General features: G+C 48.9%; 1 protein-coding gene across 1 annotated transcript in view; it reads right to left on the bottom strand.

Annotated features, from left to right (window-relative positions):
- Positions 1-1,057: 1,057 nt before the first annotated feature.
- The window catches only part of TLR5 (toll like receptor 5), a 50,567-nt gene continuing 26,630 nt past the window's right edge, over positions 1,058-24,994 (bottom strand). The window contains exons 5-7 of the transcript XR_003003848.1: positions 8,330-8,407; positions 2,427-2,605; positions 1,058-1,158 (exon numbers count right to left, since the gene is read on the bottom strand). The gene's annotated coding sequence lies outside the window, so the exon portion shown is untranslated. The remainder of the gene's footprint in view (positions 1,159-2,426; positions 2,606-8,329; positions 8,408-24,994) is intronic.

Here is a 24,994-nt window from a genome sequence, read left to right as displayed (position 1 = left end):
GCTCTGTCTCTTGAGTCAAACTAACCAAACTCACAGAGGCTGATCTATAGACCAGAATGAAATCCTTAACCATTTAAGGGTTTGCTGAGTTGTGTCTCTATAGCTAGGCTGCTTGGAAAGCTTGACAATTAGAAGATAGTCTTTCAGCTTGGCAGGTCCCCAAGAAGGTAGGGTCATTTGATTTACCCTTCATCTCTAGCACATAGTAGGTGCTCAATAAATATTTGTTAAATCAATGAATAAGTCCCAAAAGGGTAATTCAGATTTGAACAGCTAAGAAGGGAAGGATCATGGTGGTCTGAGAGTGATTAGGAACGGTTGTGTTGAGAAGGTGGGTGAAGGATGGGCAGAGGCTGGGTAGGAAAAAGGGAAGGGGGCATTCTTAGCATGGGAACCTGTAAGGTGACTGGTGGTGAGAGGTCTCAAGATGTCACAAAAAATCAGTCTGGACAGACTGGGACCAGATGTGTGCGTTGGCAAGTCTCTTAGGTGGTCCTACGTGTAGCCCCAAGAAAGACAGTAAAATTGTGAGGAGTTGGTGGTTAAGTTACAGAAGACTGGTTATCCCAATCCTATTTACAACACCAGTGTCCTTGGTCTGAAATGAGGTGGTGTGGCTGAGGGGGGGGTGGGGTGTCCCTCAGTACCAGGTGACAAACACTGAACCAGCAGTTACTCAGTGAGAGCCAGGCAGTGTGCAGGGTACAGACAATTCACTGGTCTACCTGCACTGAGGGGTAATCTCCAAAAACCAAATTGTGTGGTGCCCAAAAGATCAGAAACCAGGACTTCTTGGCTTGCCAACCGGGGCTACCCAGACTTCGTTCGCCAGAAGTCAATTTTTCACAGCAGTTTGCGACTGGAGTTTCCTGTCTGGCAAATGACAATTTCAAGGACGATCTTTCCTGATCGTTAACAGATTTTCTTTAGCAAGTAGCTGGGCGCTCTGAAACTGAGCCTCAATGCTTCTGGGCCCACGCAAGCAGAGGCAAAGAATTGTTCTAAAAGGAATCCAAATTGTCTTTATTTGGCTCTAAAAGGAGAAGCAGGCTGAACCTCTGCGCTGATTTGTCCCTCACTCTGGGAGGATGACTTCGGTGAGTCCTCTTGTCACACCAGTGTACGCTGGGCTCCTATTCATTGTTCTTGGGACCAACACTGGAGAAATGAACAAAGACAAGACGTGCAGACTGGGTTGTTATGTTTCCATTTAGGAACATAAAAGCTATACAGGAGAGTTTTTGTTTTATTTTTTTAACTATGAAGCAACTGGCCAAGTGGCAAGCTTTTGGGGGTCTCTGGAATAGAGGAGGGAAAACTACAGAAGGGACTCTAAGCTGAGGATAAGATTGCTAGGGTTGGGGTTATAAGTCCCCAAAACAAGGGCATCCGCTAAGGGGCTCATTCACAAGCCTCCTTGCTCAGTATCAAAAGCTCAGAAACGGACGTAGAGTTTTGCTGCTGAAAATCACTAAGTTTTAGACTTTCCCCACATTGGGGGCTTTCTGCAAAGTCGAAGGTGGCCCAGGTCCTCCCCACCAGGCTTTGGCCCCTGCTTCTCCCAGCTAGCCCCCTCCACAACTGCAGGCCAGCGTGGGGAGCTGGCTTTCCCACATCTGCCTGGGACCGTACGGGATATCGGGCATCTGTCACCCTGAGGATGCACAGGACAGGGCATTGTGGGGAGGGGAGGCAGGGACAAAGGAAAATGCCAAGGCCCTGCCAATTCCTCCTAGGCTTGTAAAATTCCAGGGCCAAGTCCAAGCTCCCAAAATAGAAGCCGACGGACAGCAAACTTCCTGGCTTCAGAGGGTCCCTGGTGTGTGGAAAGAAGCTGTCGGTCTGCCGGGTCTGGGAGGGTATGTGGGTGGAGGCAGGTGGAGAGGAGCCTGAGTGACCAGGGGTGGCCACGACCCACCTGGAGCGGTGACCTCAGCCACAGGAGCGGCGAGTTCTGTGCACCCCATCTTGGTGGTCACTTCTTTCTTTAGAAAGACATAGTTTGCTTTTTGTGGTCTTGGGAAGACAGCAGATGACAAAGCGGTCATAGGCTGTGCATGGCCCGGGTGACACGTCTTTGGCTCGGGGGCAGCGTATCTGGGGACACGGGCGGGGTGCAGTTGCTTCGTGTCCACTGGCAGCTGGCAAATAAGAAGCGTGTGCCTTGGTTACTGCCTCTGTTCTAAAGGCCACGGCTTATTTATTCAACTGTCGTTAAAAGGTTCTGAGTTCATCAGCAGTGTGTTGAAAATTTATAGCTCAACAATTAGCCTTTAATGCATATTTTTTTGCTCACAATCTTTTAGGTTTAGGGAACACTATTTTTGATGTCTTTGTGGTCTCTCACGAAGACATCAGACACAGTTAAATAAAAACAAACATCAGATTAAAAAATCCAGACAGCCCTGCAGAACCAACTTGCTTACTGTGATCAGACGGGAGACGACGTTAACTTGAATCAATGGGGCATCACCCAGCTCTCCAGATGTGCTCTTGGATTTGGCAAATCGCTTTGTGGGAGCAGGGGGCACACGCTTCTTCCTAAGGTGCCTCGGTTTCCTTCTTTGTTAGTTCTTCCCCTAAACGTGGCCGGAGCTGAAACATCCTAAAATAAACAAAGCAATGAAAGAAACAAAATCTCCACGCGCAATCCTCACGCTCAGAAAGTGTCTTCAAGTATTTAATCAGAATTCCCTCTAGGACTCCATTCATTTAAATGTTATTGAAAAGTCCACTCTCAGTAGCTAAGGAATAGCCAAGAGATGGTTCTCCCAGGTGGCGCTGGATTCCGAGGAACCATTGCCATTTTTTTCCTGGTTCCCTTTCTGCGTACAGACGTGTGGGGTCAGCTGTCAACAAATGCGTCTGGGGTTGAATTGCATTGAGCACACATGGTGGGACTGCGTGTGGACAGTCACTGCACCGGGCAGAGCCTAGTTTATTAGTACTCACTAAGGGGATGAGGGTTTCACTGGGTGAAGCCAATCAGCTCCCAAGGAGAGCTGGATCAGGTCTACGACATATGGCTCCATGGGAGATGGCTTCTCCCACTGGAAACCAAGTCCCTTTGCCCCTTTTTGATCCAACCATTCTCCTCTCAAGATTAAATAAAGCTTGCACCGTTAGCCTATGCATTTCTTCCAGTTGGCTCAAGGCGGCTCATAAACATTCAAGGGTATGGGCAATACGGGCCATGCACACAGAGAAATTGGGTATTTTCTCCAGTTCAGAGTCCAGAGAAGCTGAGCAACCAGGCATGTTCACCAGCTGGCACGGTCTGGGCTGGGATTTGAACCTGGGCTGAGAGGAAGCCCACACCCCTTCACTACCCCTCCTCGGTCCTAAAGGGTCCCTTGGGCATCCAGGGGTGTCCCTAAGGGATCCCCTTCCTGGTCAAGTCTTCCAAACACCACAGCTCACAGCTCTGACCACAGCAGCCCATGGCAGAGCTGTGCCCCACAGGGCTTGGCCGGTCCTACCCAAACAGAGCCATTTTCATCCACGAGTGATGTTAACATATCGGGGGTTTATGTAATTATTATTGTTACTTCGGTCTTGACTTCCTCTTGCCAGACATGATGTCTAAACAGGAAAGACCAGCCTTCCTGTTTGGAGATCAGTGACTTCCAGAAGCAGTTGGCCTGCGGAGCTCCTCTCGTCCCTCCTCCCCTTCATGCGGTTTCCAAAGATTCCTTTTAGGCCTTGCAGATGAGTGGGAAGTGCCAATAATAGCCCCCGTGAAAGGAAGGGAAGCCACAGTAGGCCAAGTGAGTGGACACCATTGCGGCCCAAGAGATGGGCTCTGTTCCAGAAATCTCTCCCTTCCATTCCGCATCCACAGGGAGCAGTGGTGGGCAGCCTGACCCCGGGCATACGGCACAACCAGAGGGTGGGTGGGAACAAGTGTCCTGGCACCCCTGTGACCTTCCATGGGCACCTGTGCCTCATGCAGTGTCTGCTGGTCATAGTCATGGACAGTGGGGCTGGGTGTGGATGAGACATCTGGCCTGAAGTCCATCTTCTGGGTTCCAGGGAAGGTCAAGGTCCTTCCCCATTAACTCCACTCCACAAAACTCTAAGTTATTTCATTTCATTTAACTTCTCACTTACTGAGCAACTATTATATGAAAGACATCGCCTGCAGAAGGGTCTCTGAGAGACCGAAATGGATATAGGAGCCCTTGTCCTGAGAAGGCCATAGACTCAGTGTGGAGAGGACCACGCAGACACACAGCTAAGCTGGACACAAAGGCCAGGGTGCAGGGACAAAGAGAAGTGGGGCCACCAAATCTTGGGGCCCGAGGTGATGCCAGGCAGCCAGCCCAGCCCAGAGGGTCACCTCACATCCCCAAGAGGCAGGGTCTAGCTCTGGCTCATGGGGACCCTTTCTCTGGGACTGAGGGGAAGGGGTCCGGGCAGATTCTTCTCTTTCCCAGGAGCACCCTCGGGCCACCCACTCTGCCCTTCCAGGCCTTCCCAGCCTCCCTGGGTCCGCATGGGGGTAGGTGCTGTGAAAAGGGCAGGGAGGGAGGAAAGGAGAGTCACTTTCCGCTCGAATCCTGGAGATCCGGAGACCGGTCTCAGAGAGATGAGGTAATGTCTGTAACTGCTCCGTGGAGGAGATGGAATGCGCAGAGCCACGCACCCTTCAGACTCTCCCTCCCACCCTCCCATGCTCGTTTCTCCCTCTGGCAGCCCCCCAAATGCTGATTCTGCAGTGAAGCTGTGAGGGACAGAGAGGGAACAGTATCAATATTTAGGAGGCCTTCAGGAAACCTGGCCCTCCATCCATCAAATCCATCACCTTGTCTGGACATCTCCCTGCCCTGGCTGCCAGCACTGTCTCTCCATCAGGGCCTGGGCCATGTGAAGCCAGGGAGGGGGGCCCCAGGAGGGAAGGAGGGACGCCTCCGACGGGCACGGGCCCAGCATGCTGCAGGCAGAAGAGTTACAGAGCTGCCACAGAGGAGGGCAGAGGCCTGAGCAGAGGACAAGGGCTACAGGGCTGGGCTGAACTAGTACGTGGACATGACTGCAGGTGTGCCAGAGACAGGGGAGCGGAAGCTTCTGCCGCACGGGGGCCTCATCACTGAGTAGACTCGTCAGAGCTACTTTACTGCAGGGTGGCTGGTGTTCCCCAGAGAGACAGTGGAAACCGGCAGGCCTTCTAAAGGTTGGGCCTAGAACTAGCGTGGTCACTTCTGCTGCCTTCTATTGGTCAAGGCAAGCTACAGAACCAGCCCAGGGGCAGGGGGCAGGGAGCAAGCCTCCACCTCTTGACAGTGGACAGCATGTGTAGATGGGTAAGGAGGTGGCTGCCGGAAGCCCTCTTTGGAGACTGTCTACACATGGTATGAGGGTCACCAGGTCTCAGAAACGTCAATGCCGCTGCCCTTCCACATGGGAGGGTTCAGCCCCGAGAGCCATGAACCTCTCCTCTGAGGCTGCCAGCTTTGGGATCCTTTCAACCCCCAGAATCTGAGATCCGTAAAGGTCTACCCTCCACCCCAGCCGCTGGCTCTGGGTGATTCCCAGGAAGGAGTGTGGCCAGTGGCCTTGGTCCAGCAGCCGTGGCCCCTCTCGCTCCTTCACACAGTCCCTCCGCCCCCGCCCCCCTTGCAGACAGTGATCAGTGACCAAGTTCCGGGTCACCCTGCCTCGTGGGAAGAGAAGACCCTTCTGTGGAGCTTCAGAGGTGGAATTTGGACCAGTGGGTCAAACTTCTGGAAAGCAGATTTTGCATCAATAGAAGAACGAAGAATGAACTCTCAACAACAGAGCAGGCTGATTTAGAACAGGGGGAGCCTCCTGTTCCTAGAAGTATTCAAGCAGAAGCTGGATCACCCCTGCCGGAAGCACTAGAACAAATCCGTAAAGGAGGCTCAACTCTCAAGATTCCTCACACCTTTAATCACCCTTCATGTGAACTGTCTGGAACCTACTGGGCGACGGTTGTCACCTTGCCAGTCCTGGCAATTCTCATTTTGGGGGACAACACCCTGTCACTGTTGAGAAACAGGGGCTGGCAGGTTGAACCCTACCTTCCCAGGCATCAAGTTAATGACCAACTTGTTAGGTGGGTCTAAGTGGCTTTGAGTGTTTCTACTTCAAGATGCCTGCATGGAACTTGGGCTTCAAGGAATGAGTTTGTGCAGAGCCTTGGTCCCTCTCTCTGCTTGGCCTTTGGGCTGAGATGGAGCTGGAGGGGACTCGTAGCTGCGTTCCCTACGAGGTGCCCAGTGCCTTTTGCTTCTCACGTCTGTATTGACCACTGTCCTGGCCCTGAGCACTGTCCTTAGGCCTCCAAGATCCGTAGGGAGCCCAGTCCTGGGGGATGAGGGCCTCCGCAGGTGCGTTTTCTCTCTGGCTCACACACCACCTTGACTGTTGTGAGCAGTGGATGGGCCTGGAGGGAAGGTGGCCTGACCCTGACCCTCACACAGCACTGGCCTGGCCGACCCTCTGAGGTCTCTGGCCTTAGGGGTTCCAATGGTCTCACTGGCCTCTGCTCTTGGCTTAATGCCAAGTGGTGACCTGCCCTTGAGCTCTGGGAGGAAAGGAACACTGTTCCTGGGTCACACAGGCCCTTCTTCTGCAAGAAAAGGGAAGAAAATTCTCCCTCATTAGTAGCCAAGGGTTAGGGCCGAAGCGGTTACCTAAAATGTAAAAGATGTGATTTGGGGTCTATCAGCTTTAATCCCCTCCTTTGCATTACCTCATTGATGGTTCTTTCCTTTCAATAGCCTAGAACTCTTGACAAAAATATCAAAGGTCCGAGGAAACATGTATGGATCAGATTTTCTAGAATATTCCCAGGTCCTTCTCTGCCTGCACTTGTGCCGCCCACTGCAAGTTCTGCAGGTGAATGCAGCAAGGGGGTTGGCCAGCTCTTCTCATGAGCTGGCATTTCACGTGGAAGGATGATCACTCAGTTGTTTCGAAATCAGCGTGAATGTCACACAGGGGCCAATTCTGGGATCACCCTTCAAAGCTGCTGTGTGTAGTGTATGTGGTGAGTATGTGCATGTGTGTGTGGGGTGTGTGTGTTCTGTGTGTGGTATGTGGTGTGTGTATCGTGTGTACTTGGTGTATGGCATGTGTGTGCATAGTGTGTACATGTGGGGTATGTGTTTACATGGTATGCGTATGTGTGTATGTGTTTATGTGGTGTGTGTGTGCGGTGTAGTGCGGGTCCCCCCTTGAGTGTGGAGGAATTCCAGGAGGAATGTAGGTGGAGGAGGTGAGCTGATTTCCCAGCCAGAAGGCTCCATCTGTGAAGACTGGTGTTTTGTTTTTGTCTGTTTTTGTTTGCTTTTTGTGACCTTGAGACTCACAGAGGTTTTCCTCCCTGAAGCGAGTGTCTGTGGATGTCGCGTGGGTCTGGTTTCTGGAGGAGGACAGATGGCAGGACGGTGGGCTCAGATCCTTGGGTGCTGGCCTGTGTGGATTCCAGCAGCCGGGCTCTCAGCACTTTGCCACTTCTGACGTCATGTGGCAGGGACAGGCTAGATGCCTTTGAGTCAACTGCTTGAAAGGCTCTAGAAGGCATTGGAGCGTTAGAAGAAGGCCAGGCCTCGAGTTTAAGTTTTAGCCTCTTGGCTTCTTCTCTCCAAGGAAGGGCTCTGGGGGAACCTTGAGCTGAGGATGGCTCAGGGCTATGGTCCTGCAGCGCCACCTGGGGGCTATGAGGAGAATGGCCACCGGAGGATGAGCCAGAGGGACGCTCCGCGGTGGGTGGCCAGGGGCTCCTCTCTGGCACTGACCCCAGAGGAGACTCCCCAGTCTCTTGGGAGACCCTGGGCATTTGCTGCCTGCTTCCATCAGTAGACAGAAAAAAACTTTCCCTGAAAGCCCTGGCTTCTGTGGGATTGCCTTGCTGGGGAATCCCAGAGCGACCAGAAGACCCCATTCCCCACCCTTCCTGCCCCACTTTTTGTCAGAATACCTGTTCTATTAAGAGGTAACAATTACTTAAAGACCCTTAGGAGATTCAAACTGGGGAGACAGTGGAGTCCGCCAGGCCATTTTATAGATGAGGAAACTGAAGTTCAGAAAGGCTGTCTCCTGACTCCCAGCCCCGAGCCCCTCCCGTTCCCCGTCCTGCAGCGTATGGTCCACCCGCCGTGCGGAGCGGGCCGTCGGACCCCAGCAGAGGGGCTCAGGGGACACACGGAACAGAACAGAGAGGACCTATGACGATCTGAAGGGAGGGAGGCTGACCAGAGAATAAGGCCAAGGTAAGCACGGAGCTGAACGTCTCAGAACGGGAGCTGCGGGCACGAGGTGGACAGAGTGACCCTGGGGGGCGGCACAGAGGCAGCACACTTACCGTGAAGATATCCAGAGTGAACCCTGGGTTCTAGAGAGCCGCGGCTGTGGAGAACCTGGACGCAGCTGCATGCAACCTCTGTGGAACAAAGAAGGGATGAATATTGCAATAAATTTCACATCTGAGTTCCACAGCCCAGCCCCCTTCTCCTTTGGCCTGGCCTGGCCGCCTTGCTCTCTGATGCTCGTCATCACCAACCCTCCCCCAGAGCCAGGCCACTGGCCTCCCTGGATGCTCTGTCCCCAGGCATTGGCTTTTGCTGGGTCCCCTTGCCGGGATGCCTGCTTTACTCCTCTCCTCTGCAGCAGGGTGAGCTGAAGCCCCACTCAGCCAGGGGCTCCTGGAGAGGTGGATTAATTCGCTAGGGTTGCTGTAACAAAGTATGGCAGGCGGCGTGGGTGGGGAGGGGCTTAAACAACAGGAATGTATCATCTCAGGGTTCTGGAGGCTGGAAGGCCAGGATTGAGGTGTCAGCAGGGTTGGTTCCTTCTGAGGGCTGGGAGGGAGCATCTGTTGCAGGCCTCTCTCCTTGGCTTGCAGATGCCGTATTCTCCCTGTGTCTCTCCACATGGCATTCTTCCCATATTCCTGCCTGTCTCCAAATTTCCCCTTTTTATAAGGACACCAGTCATATTGGATTAGGACCCACCCTAACGACCTTGTTTTAACCTGATTGCCTTTCTAAAGACCCTCTCTCCAAATAAGGTCACATTCTGAGGAATTGGGCTTGAGGACCTCAACATACGAATTTTGCAGGGGACACAGTTCAGCCCGTAACAGTATGTAGTTCTGGTCAGACAGTCACTGGGCTCTTCCTCGTGCTAAAGCATCTGAAAGCTGAAGGGAATGGATTTCTGAATGGAAATTCTGAGCTGGAAGATGGCTTGGAAGCTCGGAGAGCAGGGAGGAGGAGATTTGGGGGGGATGTAAAGGATGGATGAGGCAGCTCCAGTAGCAACAGAAACCCTGACAAAGATCAGAGCCCTGTGGAAAGAAACAGTTTGGGGGAAGGTTTTGCTCTTTGAGTGTGAGATAAACTTCTCTTCCATCTCCTTTGGAAAACTTTAGCAAGTGTTACCTTATTTATCCCTAGATTGGAGTTCCATTTGTGTTGGGGATGCAGTGTGAGGACACCCAGATTGGTTCAAGGGCAAAGGCAAGCACTGCTGAGCAGCCCAGGGAGAGCTCCCATAAATCTAGATCCTACTTATTCTCAGACCAGTTCACGGCCCTCTTCCCTGCACAGCTGAGCTGCCTTTGTTGCAGCCAAAACACCCACATTACAGCAAACGGATCATCCACACCGTTTCCACCACGACCATGCCACTAGCTGTTAGCCTTACTTCCTGGCTGGTTCTTGTGCACATGTCCAGATGCAAACATGAGTCAGTTCTGTTTCTCCCTCACCCCACCCCAGGGTGCTTAATATATGCCCTGCACACAGCAGGTGCTCAAAGCATGCTTCTATAAACTGTAGACCTCTGGAAGGCCGACCCACCTCATGCCCCTTTATACCAGCATTAATGCAGCGCCGGGTGCATGCACACCCCCGGCTCCCCAGATGCAGGCCCAGTGCCTAGAATGTTGGGAAGAGTGATCCTCACAGTTTGGGAGCAGCTTCCCCCGAGGTCTTCTTCAGCTTTCTCCCTTCTCACCAATGTTGGCAGGGTTTGGAAGTTACTAGAAGATCCCTGTGTTTACGAGGGTCTGTGGCTGCCGCTCCCTTTGATCTCAGGCCCGCCCTCAGGCAAAGGAGCCAGAGAAGCGTTTGGCACCCCAGGCAGATCTAAACCAGGCTCGGAGGGGCCGTTTGCTTCAGGCGCCAAAGCGATGGAATTTGCCTGATAGTCTCCCAGAATCCCTTCCCACTTAATAAATTCTGTTTGAAAGGAATGATAATGGTTTCAGGGACAACGTGTTCGAGATGGATTGGAACAGTCAGGAGAACAACGGGTTCAAGGCCGCCAGACCCGCTGACACAGGCTTTGCTTCGGGCCGCGTGGGAGGACATATGGGCTGTCTAGACTCTCGGCAGGTACAAATCTGGAGCTGGAGCAGGGCCGCGTTGTGAGCGGAGGCCGCGTTGCAAGGACAGCTTTCCGCGGCATGTGGGATCTTCCCGGACCGGGGCACGAACCCGTGTCCCCTGCATCAGCAGGTGGACTCTCAACCATTGCGCCACCAGGGAAGCCCAGTCTTTTTTTTTTTAATATATTTTATTTTTTTATCTGGCCTCGCCGGGTCTTAGTTGTGGCATGTGGGATCTTTAGTTGCGGGGTGCGGGATATTTAGTTGTGGCGTGCGGGATATTTAGTTGTGGCATGCGAACTCTTAGTTGCAGCATGAGGGATCTAGTTTCCTGACCAGTGATCGAACCCTGACCCCCTGCATGGGGATTTAGTTGTGGCATGCGAACTCTTAGTTGCAGCATGAGGGATCTAGTTTCCTGACCAGGGGTCGAACTCTGACCCCCTGTATGGGGAGGGCAGAGTCATAGCCACTGGACCACCAGGGAAGTCCCTGCAAATCAAGTCTTGAGAGCCCCTGGTTGCCGGTCAGCGGTGCTGCCAGTAGGCCAATCACGGGCCAGTGACAGTGATTGCCGCCTCTGCTGCTTGGGAGACTCGGCACTGCTGAGGGCTCTGGGCTGCCCCTATTCAAACCAGGAGGCAGAGAGCCCTGCTATGGGCTTGCTGGGAGAGGGAGACTGCTCTCAGCACATTCCCATCATTGGGAAGGTATGAATACCCATGCAGTGTGTTTTACACATTGTTTTCATGTACCGTGGAGCAATAATAAAAATAAACTAACATTTTGACAGTACTTTTCTGCTTACAAATTCTTTTGTGTACTTATTCGTTGATCTCTAACTCTGGGAGAGGGATCTGCTCCAGGAACCATCGGGAAACGTATGGGAGCCAAGGAGTATATTTTAGAGAAAGCAGGCATCATCATCACCATTGTCATTTCCATTTCACAGATGGGAACACTGAGGCTCAAAGAACCTGGGGCTCCCTGAAGAGCAAGAAGTAAATAGCAGAGGCAGAACGTGTAGCTCTGGGGCTTCTGCTCCTGTTACTCCTACATTCAGCTGTTTATTGAACACGTACTATGTACCAGGCCTCACAACGGCCCTGCAGAAAAAAACCTGAGTCTTGGAGAGTCCAAGTCATTATTAGAGCTGGGCTTTGAACCTCGGTCCTCTGATCCCAAACCCCACGTTCCATGTGCTTCCTGGTCTTTCCTTTCCTCGGGGTGTAGCTCATTCCAACCCTACACATAAGGGGAGAGAGGAAGCTCCTCCAGCCCCAGGTTGGGTAGGACTAGGACATCCCTTACAGACTGACCCGGTGAAGTCTGACTTTTCCTTGTTAGTGTGCTGTCCTCACAGTTTGTCCTTGGATGTAGCCGAGCCATTTTTTAATAGGCGATCCACTGTGTTTGAATTTTTAGGCACACTTTGGGGGAATCAAATCTACTGGCCTCCTTACTCTTTTCATGAGCTCAATAGTCAGTCTCCCAGTGCCTGGGGTTTACTGTTTGTGCCTTCAAATGCAGGTTTCAAATATCCACATCGATCCAGAAAAACTCTTGCCATTGTCTCCAGAGTCAGCTAAGGTGTGTGCCGGAGCTTAGGTCTTTGAAGACAGGCTTCGGAGTTTGTCACTTTCCCATGGTGTTGGGTGATAAATGTTGCTTTGCTTTTTTCTCTTTCATCTTTTTTTCAGGCTTGTTCTTAATGAAAAGAAATGGCAGTTGGCAACGTCCCTGAAGCTTTTTAGTGGGGCTCCCGTAATGAGGTTTGCTGAAATTCTGGGTAGGAAATGTTTCCTCTGTAGGCTCAGATGCAGGATTTAAAATTTTGTGATGTCTGTGGCCTTTTTCCTTTGAGCCAGCTGGGTTTGCCTCTTCAAAGATGTCATCCCCAGCCTTGCCAAGCTTGGAGTTTACTAATGCCCCACTGTTAGTGAGGTACCTGAGGGTAAAAATAGGTCAGTGCTTTTTCTTCCCTCTATTTTAAAGAAGAAAGTGTGTGTGTGTGTGTGTGTGTGCGTGCGTGTGTATTTTCCAACATCCCATCTGTCAAAAACAGTTGAAGAAATTTTAGCTCACTTTCTCCCCCAAAAGCTTCACTCCAGGACTGAATCAGATTGTGGAACACTTCAAGGAAAAAAATTTCCATGAAAGTTAGCTGCAATTAACGAAGAGGGAGCTGCGGAGTGGGGGTAAAAGAATTCCTCAGTGTTGGCTGTAATGTCAATTTTGCTGCTGTCTGACAAACACATATAAAACACGTAACAGATCCATGGCCTGTTCCCCTCCACATCCAGATTATTATGAGAAGTGAACACTTCTTTCCATTACGAATTTGCATAGCTTCATTTTCTCAGCTGAAACTTTCAACACGATGAAATTATACACACAGGCGCACGTGATAGTCTTTGAAAATACTGATGAAGAACGTTTCTTAAAAATACATAAATCAAGGAGTCAGTTCAGCCATGAATAATCTTGCTGTGTGCTAAAACGGATGGGTTAGAAGCCTAAATGCAAAACGGCTTAAATGCTTTTTACTGACACAGGGAAGGAGTCAGCTCTGTGAAGACTGTGAGTTTTATCCTATTTGTATCTGATTTCTGTTTCTTCCAAGTTCAAAAGTATCCTTATGGCCTTATCTGTAAGTACAGCCATGGACACTTGCATAGAGGTTTATTAGTTTGCCTGTTCTTTCCCCTCTCCCCCAATTTTTGACAACATCCTCAAGGCTCTTCCATCTTAAAACTGAACAAAAACCTTCTCTTTGCCACATCTCCCTCCAAAACACCCTACATATTTTCTGCCCTTCACAGCCAAGTTGCTTGCTAGAGCGATCTACACTCTCTCACCCGCTAGTCATTCCCCAAACAACTGCTGTGTGGTTTCCTGACACTGCTCTGAGTTATCAGTGACATCTACATAGCCACAACCAGGCCTCCTCTTATGGGATTTTTTAAAAATTGAAGTTTAATTCTCATATATATATATATATATATATATATATATATATATGAACTTTTTATATATTCTTTTTCAGCTTGTTTCCATTATAAGTTATTATAAGATATTGACTATAGTTCCCTGTGCTATACAGTAGGTCCTTGTTGTTTGTTTATTTTATTATGAGATTTTCATGTAGCATTTGACAATGACCATCCAACCATCCATCTGCCCATCCACTCATCCATCTGTCCATCCACCCACCTACCTACACATCCACTGAACTACCTAGCCAGCCAGCCAGCCACCCAATCACCTATTCATCCATCCATCCACCCACTTACACATCCATTCATCCCTCCATTCATCCTTTCATCCATCTACCCACCTACCTACACATCCACTCATCCATGCATCCATACATCCATCCATCCATCCACCTACCTACACATCCATGCATCCATTCATCCTTCCATCCACCTACCTACACATCCATCCATCCACCACACAGTTGCCTGATGTGTCTCCACTTTTAGAACCAGCCCCCTGGCTTCCATGCTACTGCTCTTCCCTGGTCTACTCCCACCTACTCCTTGGTCCTCTCTCCCCTCATCTCTTCTACTTGCCCCTTAAATATCAGTGTTATCCACGGCCCTGTCCTTGACCCTGGGGTCGCTCACTGTCCACACTCTTCCACTCTTTGCTTCAACTTCTCCTTTGGTACTGATGATGCCCAAAGTTGTATCTGCACCTTAGGTCTCTTCCTTAAGCTCCAGAAACCCCCTGGATCCCTCCAGTGTCAGGTCCTCTGATTCTAAGTTATCTTATCCACAGCCCACTCTTCACTCTGTGATCAGAGAATGGCTCCAGAATCCTGGGGGTCATCTTGACTCCTCTTCTGCTTTGGTCAAGTTCAAATCCCTCCCATCAGGGCAAATCCCATCCGCTTAATGGCTCCTTTGTGCCTTCAGAGAAGGGGGCCCAGCACTAACTGAGAGAGCCTCAGCTCAACCTCCAATCCACGAGCCTCAACCTGCCTGCTTCTCACTGACCCCAGCGGCAGCCCCTTGGTGTTGAAATAATAACAGTGAACACATAATGAGTGCCTGCTGTGTACCAGGTGCTCACGGTACACTTGTACCATGTACAAACGTACTGTGAGCTCAGAGCTAGAATTATCCCAATTTTACAGATGGGAAAACTGAGGCCCAAAGCGGTTTTTGTTGGGCCCTTCACGTGGACGGTCTCTTAGACAACCCAGCCTGTGTGGCTGTCCCTCTTGCTTCACTCCACAATCCCAGAGCAGCCGCCGACCTCCAGCTCAGGTCAAAGTTCTGGGGTCCCACTTGCTGGGACCTCATTTCCTCTGCCCTCATTCCTGAGTTCCTACAAATTTTTTTTTAATTTCAATTTTTTAAAAGTCTATGAACTAAAATCCTATGTCCTCAGGTTGTGCCCTTCCACCCCTTTTCCTTACTGCAGCAGGACTATTTCTTCAAAATACTAGTCTAGTCATGACCCTTCTTGTTTAAAACCCTTCAGGGACACGACTTTGTTCTCAAGACAAAGTCTGAATTCTGGGCTGGGAGTGGGTCATGGCAGTTTCTTTTTATATATATATATATATATATATATAACTGAATCACTTTGCTGTACACCTGAAACTAACACAACACTGTAACTCAACTATATTTCAATGAAAGTTAAAGAAATAATAATTTTTTAAAAGACCTCTGTCACCACGGGTGGTGCTGAATGGGAGGATGTGTGTGGGCTCAACCACAAGGGAATACTTTGTACTACTGCATCTCAATTCCAAAACACATTTTTTTCATACTTAACACTGAGCAATCAGGATGCATAATACACTCAATTGCCATTATTTAAATGGAAGTTTTAAAAATTGTCTTAGTGATACATCAAATAGAGGAGTATTTTATAATCAGTGACATCTTAGATACGATACATTATTTCACTTTTGTTTTTATAACCAACTTGGAAATCCATTGAACAAGATGTCTGTTGGCCAAATACATTGTCATCTGCTTCACGGAAATAATGATAAATCTGCCAACGAGGCAAGTCCTTTGTCAGCTGAGGTTATGACTCATGTATTGTCGACGCCCTGAAACTTTGGGTCTGTTCTGACCCTTGGGAGGAGCCTAAGAGCTTCTTGTGTAGACGGTGACCCTGGTGATGGCAATCCTATCCCTAGGGGTCTGGGGATGCTTAGATTCTATTGCTGCTCTTTCTATTACTGTGTTTTCCTGAGAGCTCAGGATTTGGGCAATAGTTTTTAACTTTACTGGGCAGCCACTAGGGCTCGTCCACATTAAATGTCATGGTGGTAGAGACTATGAAACAACTTAAGGAGGCCAGGCAAATAGTTCTTGCGTTCCGTCTACTATTTTCTTTAGGGGTATGTTGTATAAATGAGTTAAAGAGTGGCCCTTGTGTATATATATATACATGCTGCAGTGAGTTTAGATATAGCCCAAATAAGTACTTTTTTACCCATTTAGGGCCTACCTGCTTTGCATAACCCATAAGTCATGAAATAGCACCCAGCCTCTGCTGTCCATAGATAAAGACAAACCCCAGGTCTATAAAAGACCCTAAACCGTGACTGCCCATTGGAGCTCTCTGACCTAGAGACTCCGCACTACGTTGCTGGGTGACCTCACGTAGACATGTGATCCCCTCTTGATCCCCCTCTCCCCTGGGAGTGCCCTTGACCTCCCACCTTCTGGGTGGTGGCCCTGAGCCTCTGTCCCTGGAAGCTCTCCTGCTCTGAGGGACTCTCCCTTCCAGGTAACCTGTCCAAGTACCATCCAAATAAAGCTCGTTGTGTGTCACTGCCACCTCGTGGTCATGTCTTTTTCCTTCATCAGACCTGAAATCCTAGAATTCACACAAGGGGTAACTGTGTGAAGAGGCAGATACGTACATTCTAATTGTAAACATTGACCTGCCACGAGACTTCCCTGGAGTCTGAGAGCAGGGCTGAAAACACCATTGAAAGGGCATTGTTTTTACCTAAAGACACAATATATGCAGGGGTGAATCATTACATATGCAGAAAATTTCAAGATTAAAAAAATGGCATCAACTCCCTTAATGCAAAGATAAACACATTTAAGGGCTGCCCTGGTGGCACAGTGGTTGAGAGTCCGCCTGCCGATGCAGGGGACGCGGGTTCGTGCCCTTGTCTGGGAAGATCCCACATGCCGCAGAGCGGCTGGGCCCGTGAGCCATGGCTGCTGAGCCTGTGCGTCGGGCCCCTGTGCTCCACAACGGGAGAGGCCACAACAGTGAGAGGCCCGCATACAGCAAAAAATAAAAAATATATAAATAAACACATTAAAAAATTACAGAGCAGGGCTTCCCTGGTGGTGCAGTGGTTAGGAGTCCACACGGGTTCTATCCCTGGTCCAGGAAGATCCCACATGCCGCGGAGAAACTAAGCCCGTGCGCCACAACTACTGAGCCTGCACTCTACAGTCCGCAAGCCGCAACTACTGAGCCTGCGTGCTGCAACTACTGAAGCCCATGCACCTAGAGCCTGTGCTCTGCAACAAGAGAAGCCACCGCAATGAGAAGTCACTGCAATGAGAAGCCTGTGCACTGCAACGAGGAGTAGCCCCTGCTCGCTGCAACTAGAGAAAGCCCGCATGCAGCAATGAAGACCCAATGTGGCCAAAAATATATAAATTAAATAAATAAATTTAAAAATATGTATTACAGAGCAGATGAGTGAGCACACTTGGCTGATTGGTTTGTTGCTGTCCTCTGTGGGCCTAAGGGCTGCCCCCTGGACCATCCCAAGGGAGCCAACTCAGCTCCATTCCCAGGAAGAGGGCACAGCTCTTCCCAGTAGCAGACACCGCCGACGGGTGAATGTCAATAGGCATCTCAGATGGGGATGAAGCTAGAGACCTAGTGATCATCACTAGAGATTGTTGCACTTGTAGTAGATGCCAAGTACTTGGATTATTGCAAGTAAGACTGATGAAACTCTGTTATTAGCCTTATAATACAAATGAGGGAACCTCAACTCAGAAGAGTTCATTGACTCGCCCAAAATCACAAATCTAATTGGTGAGACAATTGGGATTCAAAACCAGGTCAATCTGAGTCCACGAGTGAGAGGTTTGACCACCTCTCTCTGTTGCAGAAACTCAACCAGCCCAAGCATTTTGCAACAGTTCTGACAAAGGGCTGGATGAAGGATGGCAGTGATGGAGACAGGAATTATGTCTTCTCCTTCTGTCTCCCCCAAAGTTATGGGCAGAGGAAGGTGGGGGGAGGACTCAGGGGATGGGCAGACCCTGCAGACACCCTACATCCTGGAGTCAGACTTGGGTCCTGACCTACTACAAGGCGAGTGTGGTACAACAGGGCTCTGCCTGCCTGAAGCCCAGTTCCACAGGCCCAAGAACCCTATCAGCCTTCCAGACCTCCTCGCTGGTCACCTACAGCACCTGGGCCAAGGGCTTCCCTATTCAAGCAAGAGTGATTCTCAAGTGACAAGGGATGAAATGGGATGCTGAGACATCAAGGGAGCAAAAGATTGACTACCAATTCCCTTTACCAGAAGTTCAGGAACAGGTGAAATTAATCTATGTTGATGGACATCATGCCTGGTTATCTGAGTTGGGGCAGAAATGGGTACTGGCAAAAAAAAAAAAAGTAAGCAGGCACTTTCCAGAGTGATGTAAATACTCTACATCTTGACTGAGGTAGTAATGACATGGGTATAGACAATTATTAAAATATATTGAATAAACCACAGGGACCTACTGTATAGCACAGGGGACTATATCTGATATCTTGTAATAACCTATAATGGAAAAGAATCTGAAAAAGAATATATATATATGTATATATATGTATAACTGAATCACTTTGCTGTACACCTGAAACTAACATGACATTGTAAATCAACTATACTCCAATAAAAAAATAACTGAGTGGATAACCAAATATTATTAAAAATAAAAAAATACATTGAAGTATACACTTACGATCTGTCCATTTTATTGTATGTTAAAAAAAAAAACCAGCCCAGTGAATTTCCTTCTCAGATTTCCAGAGCAGTTGCCTAGACCTCCAAAGAGGTCAATTTCACTCCAAGGACAAGCAATAGAGCTTCCAGACTAGAGGAGTGGAAGGCAGATCCAAGGAACGAAGGACACCTGGATGGTCAACTTACACAATGTAGCCTTGTCTCTGTCACCCACAGAGTGTTAACGTGCATTTATTTTGTGCTAGAACTGTGCTACTTGTTTCTATGTACCGTTTAATCCTGGGGAAAAAAACACAACAACAAACCAAACCCTGAAGCTCCAAGCAGTGAAACGCCGCACAGCTAGGACTGTAACTCAGTCTTTGGATTCCAAGCTGAGGGCTTCCTGTGGTTGTCTCTGGGTGGGGAGTGGGACGACAGTAGGTGGGAACTCCTGCCCCAAGCTCATCTGAGGGCTGCAGGCTGAGGAAGCCTAGAGGCGGCGTCTTCTCCAGCCAGGGACGCCCACACCAGCTTTCCCTCCTTTGTTGGACACTAACCCTGAAAGTCTTCCCTAGAAGAAGCAGTGGTGAGTCCTGGCCCCCTCTCCAAAAAAGGCTCTCTTGTTTTCACATGGACCAGCGCGCAGAAACACTGCAAATCCTGCCAGGCTCATGCAGGCCTGGAAGACGCTGGCTCCACAACAGAGCTGCAGCTGGGGAAAGAGCTGGGAGCCCATAAATGGCCAAGGTCATTGGAAAAACCATGAAAGCAGCCTCAAGTGTTAGGCCCGGAGGGCTGCTTGAGCGGAAAACCCAGGTCGACGCAGCAGAAAACTGCCCATTTCCAGTCCACCAAAGCACCTGCTTCCTGAAGGGGCTGGGTCCCCGAAGAGACACGATGTCATTGATTTTTATCACGTCTGAGTGAGGTGACCTTCCTGGGGAGGAGACAGGAAAACACGGGCCCGCAGAAGTGCAGGGTCTGTGCTGGGAAAAGAAACATAATTTGCGGCCTGTTGGAGCAGGTCCCCAAGTTTCAGGAATAAAGCCGCCTTGTCATACTTGCCTAGACCCGTGGGGCCTGAGAGGGCCACAGAGCCTTAGCGAGTGCCTTCTGTGGAATTGTCTGGAAAATACAAATGTTTAATTTCTTAACAGGCCTGTCTAAATGGAAGTTATTGTGGCCATGGAGAAATAAAATATTTGAATGCTAAGCAAAATAGATGAAAAGTTTCTTTAATCTTAAGAAAAATAAAATTGAACAAGACCTTATATATATTGTGATGTGTATGTAATGTACATATGATATATATTCACCTGTACATGTGAATATCATGTATATTCACCTGTTGAAAGAATGTTGTTTTTCTTTGATGGTGCTTTAATTTTTAAATTCTGGCTAATTCTATTTTCTCTGTCTTCTGCCAAAGGCAGAAGTTATCATCTCCATTTTATACATGTATAAGTTGACTGTGTATTCTGTATACATCAAAGTATTATTAATGAAATGTCTGCACAGAGTTGAACATTAAATAATACCAAAGACTCATAATGAGAGGTTTGCAGCCCCGTGTCTCACCCCAACCCCCTTTGATCTCCCTAAGCTCCGCCCCCACCCCAGCACAATCACCTGTGTTTTTCCTTTGGTTAAGGCTGAACAAGGAAACACACTTAGACCAGAGGCCAGCTATAATGAAGATAAGGTATTTAGGGTTTTGTTTTGTTTTTCTTAATTGAAGAATAATACCATACAGAAAGGTGAACAAATCCGTTGCTACAGATAAAATGTATTGTCACAAAGTGGACACACCCATATCATCACCCAAGTCAAGAAACGGAACATAACCAGCTTTGGGGACACCCTCCCCCCAACACTCCCCTCTCTTCTCCCCAAAGGTAACCATTACCCTCCCTATCATCATTCATGAGCTTCGCCTCCTTGAAATTCCTAAAAAATGGAACCACTCAGTATCTGACATAGTTATGTCTCACTTCTTTGACTTAACATTTTGTGAGATTCACTTATGTTGCTGCATGTAGCTTTAATTGGTTAATTGCCATTTCTGTGGCGTTTTCAGTGACCACAATTTACTTATGCATTTTATGGCTGGTGGATATGTGGGTTGTTTCCACTGTGGGCTACTGCACAGAATGCTGCCATAACATTTTTGTCTTCCGTTGCATATGTGCATGGATTTCTATCTATGAGTAGAACTGCGGCATCATAGGACACACGCGCACCCAACTTTGGTAGATATCAATGGACTGTTTTTTAAAGTACACCAATTTACATTCTCACCAATAATATATGAGAGTTTCAAGCGCTCCACATCCTTGCCAGTACTTGATACTGTCAGTCATCTTGACTTTAGCCATTCTGGGGGGTGGTATGGCAGTGTGGTTTTAATTTGCACTTCCCTGATGACTAAAGGAGATTGAATATCTTTTCATTTGCTTTTGGACATTGGATATACTTCTGTGAAATTCTTAAGTCTCTTGTTCACTTTTCTTTTGTGTTGTCTTTTTCTTATTGATCTGTAGGAGGGTTTTCACATCTTGGCTATGAGAATCCTTTTCAGATACATGTATCCTTCCATACTCTCATTTGCCTATTTGCTCATTGATGGTCCTTTTTGGTGAATAGGGTCTTAATCACATTAATTAATTAATTAGTCTCTTGATTTCAATCGATCCACATCTTTCTCCTGTATCTTCACTCTGTTTACTGCCTTATAGTTCTCCAATGCCTTTAAGTAGATTTAAAACACAGTTTCTCCAGATTTTCTAGATGTCCCCTACGGAAGAATTGGGCAAAACTCCCTCAGGCAATCACCATGAATTTGTCTAGTTCTTTCCTCCGACATTTTCATATTTCCACATTCACACTCTGAGTGCAATTTCTTGATTTAACATTCTAGACACTTTATATTGATTTTATATTGTGGTAGGTGAGCATTTATCTATCCTACACTTGTACTCCACATCCTTCTATCCTCGCAATATAGTTATTTCATAATTTCAAGCTCTCAGCCACATTTACTTTACATTATAGTAAGCTATCTAAATGGTATTCACGGCAGATTCATGGGGCCCGCAAGACAATTTCAGAGTGAGTTATATTTGAGATGATGAGTGAGAATCTCTTTGAAGCCTTCCGCAGCCCCAATCAATATTGTAAAATCGACAGGATAGTCTCAATTCCAGAGACAGCAGGCTCTCACCATTCTTACACCGAATACTTCCTCCTATTTAGGAGTGACCCCCGAAGGACAACGCTGTAGGGAATCGATCAATTTACTGAGGCCTGACTCTGAATTGCTGGGACCCCCCCCCCCAGTACCCACATCTCAAGGAGGCACTGCTAGTCTTTTCTGTTGCCATACATGCCAACAGTGAGACTTGGAAAAATAGCCTCAAAAAGAATTCCAACTGCTGAGCCTGGTGATGGAAGAGAAGATGAAGGTAAAGAATCTAAGAAAGTTTTGGGTCTTTGCCAGAAAAGAGGCGTTTTAGAATAAATTAGAGTGGCGTGTTGAATTCTCTGGTGGCTGGGATGTATTATGTGAACAGGTCCTGCATCAGCTCTGTATGGAAATGTCCAAAGGTGCTTTTCCAATGTGTTTCATTTGTGTTTAAGTAAGAGGATTAGAAAAGGCTGTGGGATAGACTCCTTTCAGAAGTCAAGAGTTACCTGTGTTGCAACTTACTGTTCCTATAAATACACGTGCACATGTCATTTCACACGTCCTAGTTTTGGTTTGGAGAAAAGAGCCCAAGTGAAGGTCACCCAAAGCAAGGGTGATGCTGGATGTAGAGCTACCTGCCTCCGAGCCCCCCAGCTCCTTCCTCCGGGGTCCTGTCCTTACAGGAGGTTCTGATGGGGAGATTTCATCAGTGTCTGCACTGCCCACGCTCCTGCAGCTTGGGGAGAACCGTGGCTTTTGAGCAGGTCGGGCAGGAAAGATCACACTGAGATAAAGTGGCCTTGCTGCCCTCTTCTGAGTTTGTGACTGTAACTGTTACTGGCAGCAATACTTTGCTGTTGGTTTTTGTTTTACTGAATTTCTTAGTATGAGGAACTTCTTCACTCTGTTTTCCTTTCCTATCCCTCCATCTCTCCATCCCTCCATCCTACCCAATTCCTGGCTGCTAGTCGAGGAGCTCTACCCATGCCCCATCATTTGAAACAAAGGTCAGTAGGTTTCTTAGAGTTTGTGATCTCCTACCCCTTCAGCACCCATGTGGATGTCCAGCTCTCCTGGCCCCTGCCCTGCACGTCCCAGGAGCATCTAATAGTAGCAGCTTTGACACCAGGGAGACTTTGCAGTGTGCTTCATCCATTCACCAGACATTTATTAAGCATACGCTATCGCCCAGGCAGCATACTGGGCTCAAGATACAAAGGTGACAAGATGAGGTCCCTGCCATCAGGGGTCACAGTCTAGGTAGACTCTGCATACCCATACACACTTTGGTACAACACAACGTTATATATCAGTGGCAGAAATCTGTGAGGTCACAAGGAATGAGCAGTGGTGCTAGGAAATTCACCAGGCAGACATGGGGTGGGGGGTGGGTATGGAAAAAAGGAATCCCAGGGGGAGGAAGCAGCATGGACAAGTGTAGATGGGGAAGTCTCACGTGGTCTGGAAACCATATGTGATCTGTTATGGCCAGTGAGGGTGGGACACGGAAGAAAGGACCTTTTCTCACGGAGCTTATAGTCCAGAGGGGTGGGTGGCCAGACAGGCTCACAACTCTCAGAGGAAGCAGGAAGTAGTAAGAGCTTGCTTTAAAAGAATGGATACAGCGCCAAAAGTTTGCACAAAACGGAGACAGGATTTGGGTTGGAGGCATCCAAGGAGGCTTGGCGGGCTGGATTTTGAAGAGCATGTAGCATGGACTGCAGTGATGGGAGAACATTCCAGAAGGAAAGGACAGAGTGGGTGTGTCTGTGTGAGCATAAGAACAAGGCTAATGGGTGCAAGCGTTGTTCAAAGAATAAAGAACAATGGCCGCAGGACAGGCTCAGTCTTATGGATCAGAGGGGCCCCAAGAAGTTGGGATGACAACAGGTATGTGTGTGTGTGTGTGTGTGTGTGTGTGTGTGTGTGTGTGTGTGTGTGCTGGAGTTAGGATGGGGGGCGGGCACAGCGAGGGAAGTGAGTGACATGTGAAATACTGAGTCCCAAGCTGGATTGGATTTGGAGGAAGCTGTTTGGGAAGCCGGGGGTAACTTTGGCACACCTTCCTTGGTTTCAATTTTCTTAATTCTTTTACAGAAATACATTTCTATATTAAAATAAACATGAAAAAATACAAAATATATATAGGTTTCTTTTAAGATAAAAAAATACAACTTCTAAGAAATCACGACTGCCTCCAGAAGCCCGCTGGGTGTGGGTTCCCTCTCATGGCCATTAGGGTGACTAAGGAAAAGATCGGAAATGTACAGGGAGCAGAGTCAAGATGGCGGACTAAGAGGACGTGGAATTCACGTCTCCGCACAACTAGGGCACCTATCAGGCACCGGTGGGGGACCATGGACACCTAAGGGGACGGGAGGAACCCCCAGTGACCAGGTAGGATGTGGGGTGTGGGGGCAGTGAAGGGAGAGAGAAGTAGTGGAGGCCAGACAGGACGGGTGGCCCTGAGGGGCGGCTGGGGGAGGGGAAGGGATTCCACACCCGAAGGGGGAAATTGGGGGACCATTGGGAGGGCAGAGGAGCAAAAGGGAGGTTTCCCCTGACCACTTGGACCCCCAGGAACCTGCTGAGATTCTGGGCCTGATCCTCTGCCCACCGAGGCCCCCTCCAGCCACGCGGGTCCTGAGGGAGTGGGAGGCAGGGAAGGGGGAGCAAAAGTAAAGGCCGGACCTCCAGAACCAGAATGGCTGGGGGAGGGAAGACGTCCCTACACCCAGAGGACTCACCCACGGTTAGGGGTCCAGTGGTGATGGGGGAGACCCATGGGGAGACCGTGTGGGAGGCATGCAGGAACGGAAGGGAAAGTGTGGCAGTGCTGTCCACTTGGACACCGGGGAGCCTGTTGGGTTCCAGGGCCAATCCTCTGCTCTCGGAGCCTCCCTCCTCCTGTGCAGGGCCCAAACCCCACCCTTACACTCCAACCCAGGGCCCCACCTCTACATTTGGAGACCCCCTCTGAGACCCCCTCCAATGTACTGGGCCTAAACCCCACCCACACACCCTCACCCAGGGCCCTACATCCAAACTCCGAAACTCCACACTCCAGAGGCCCTCCTTTCCACACACTGCCTCTCCCGTCCCGGGCAGGCCCTAAGCAGAGGCCCTGCCCCATGCTTGAAGGTTGCCCCACCTAGGTCCCACCCCCAAGGCCTTTTCTGGCTGTATAGGTCTTGAGCCTAGACCCCACCCCACACTCAAGCATCATGCCCCCCCACCCGCCTAGGTCTCGCCCCACTCTAAACCCTGCCCCTGCCTAAGTTCCACCCTGCCTAAGCTCTGCCCCCATAGCCAAGGCTTTTTTTTGTTTGTGTTTTTTCCTCTTTTAGATTGGGGTTCTGTTTTAGCTTGTTGATTCATTGCTGTTGATTCTTTTATATTTTTATTTTTCCCAATAAATCTTTTATTTTTCCATTTTATTTTATTCTTTTTACTTTGTTATTGTTCTCTCCTTTTGGCTTGTTTCCTCCCCCCACCC

Source organism: Neophocaena asiaeorientalis, unplaced genomic scaffold (genome assembly GCF_003031525.2).
Source record: "Neophocaena asiaeorientalis asiaeorientalis breed wild unplaced genomic scaffold, Neophocaena_asiaeorientalis_V1.1 scaffold430, whole genome shotgun sequence".
Lineage (NCBI taxonomy): Eukaryota > Metazoa > Chordata > Mammalia > Artiodactyla > Phocoenidae > Neophocaena > Neophocaena asiaeorientalis.
This window is presented reverse-complemented; position numbering and strand designations above follow the sequence as displayed.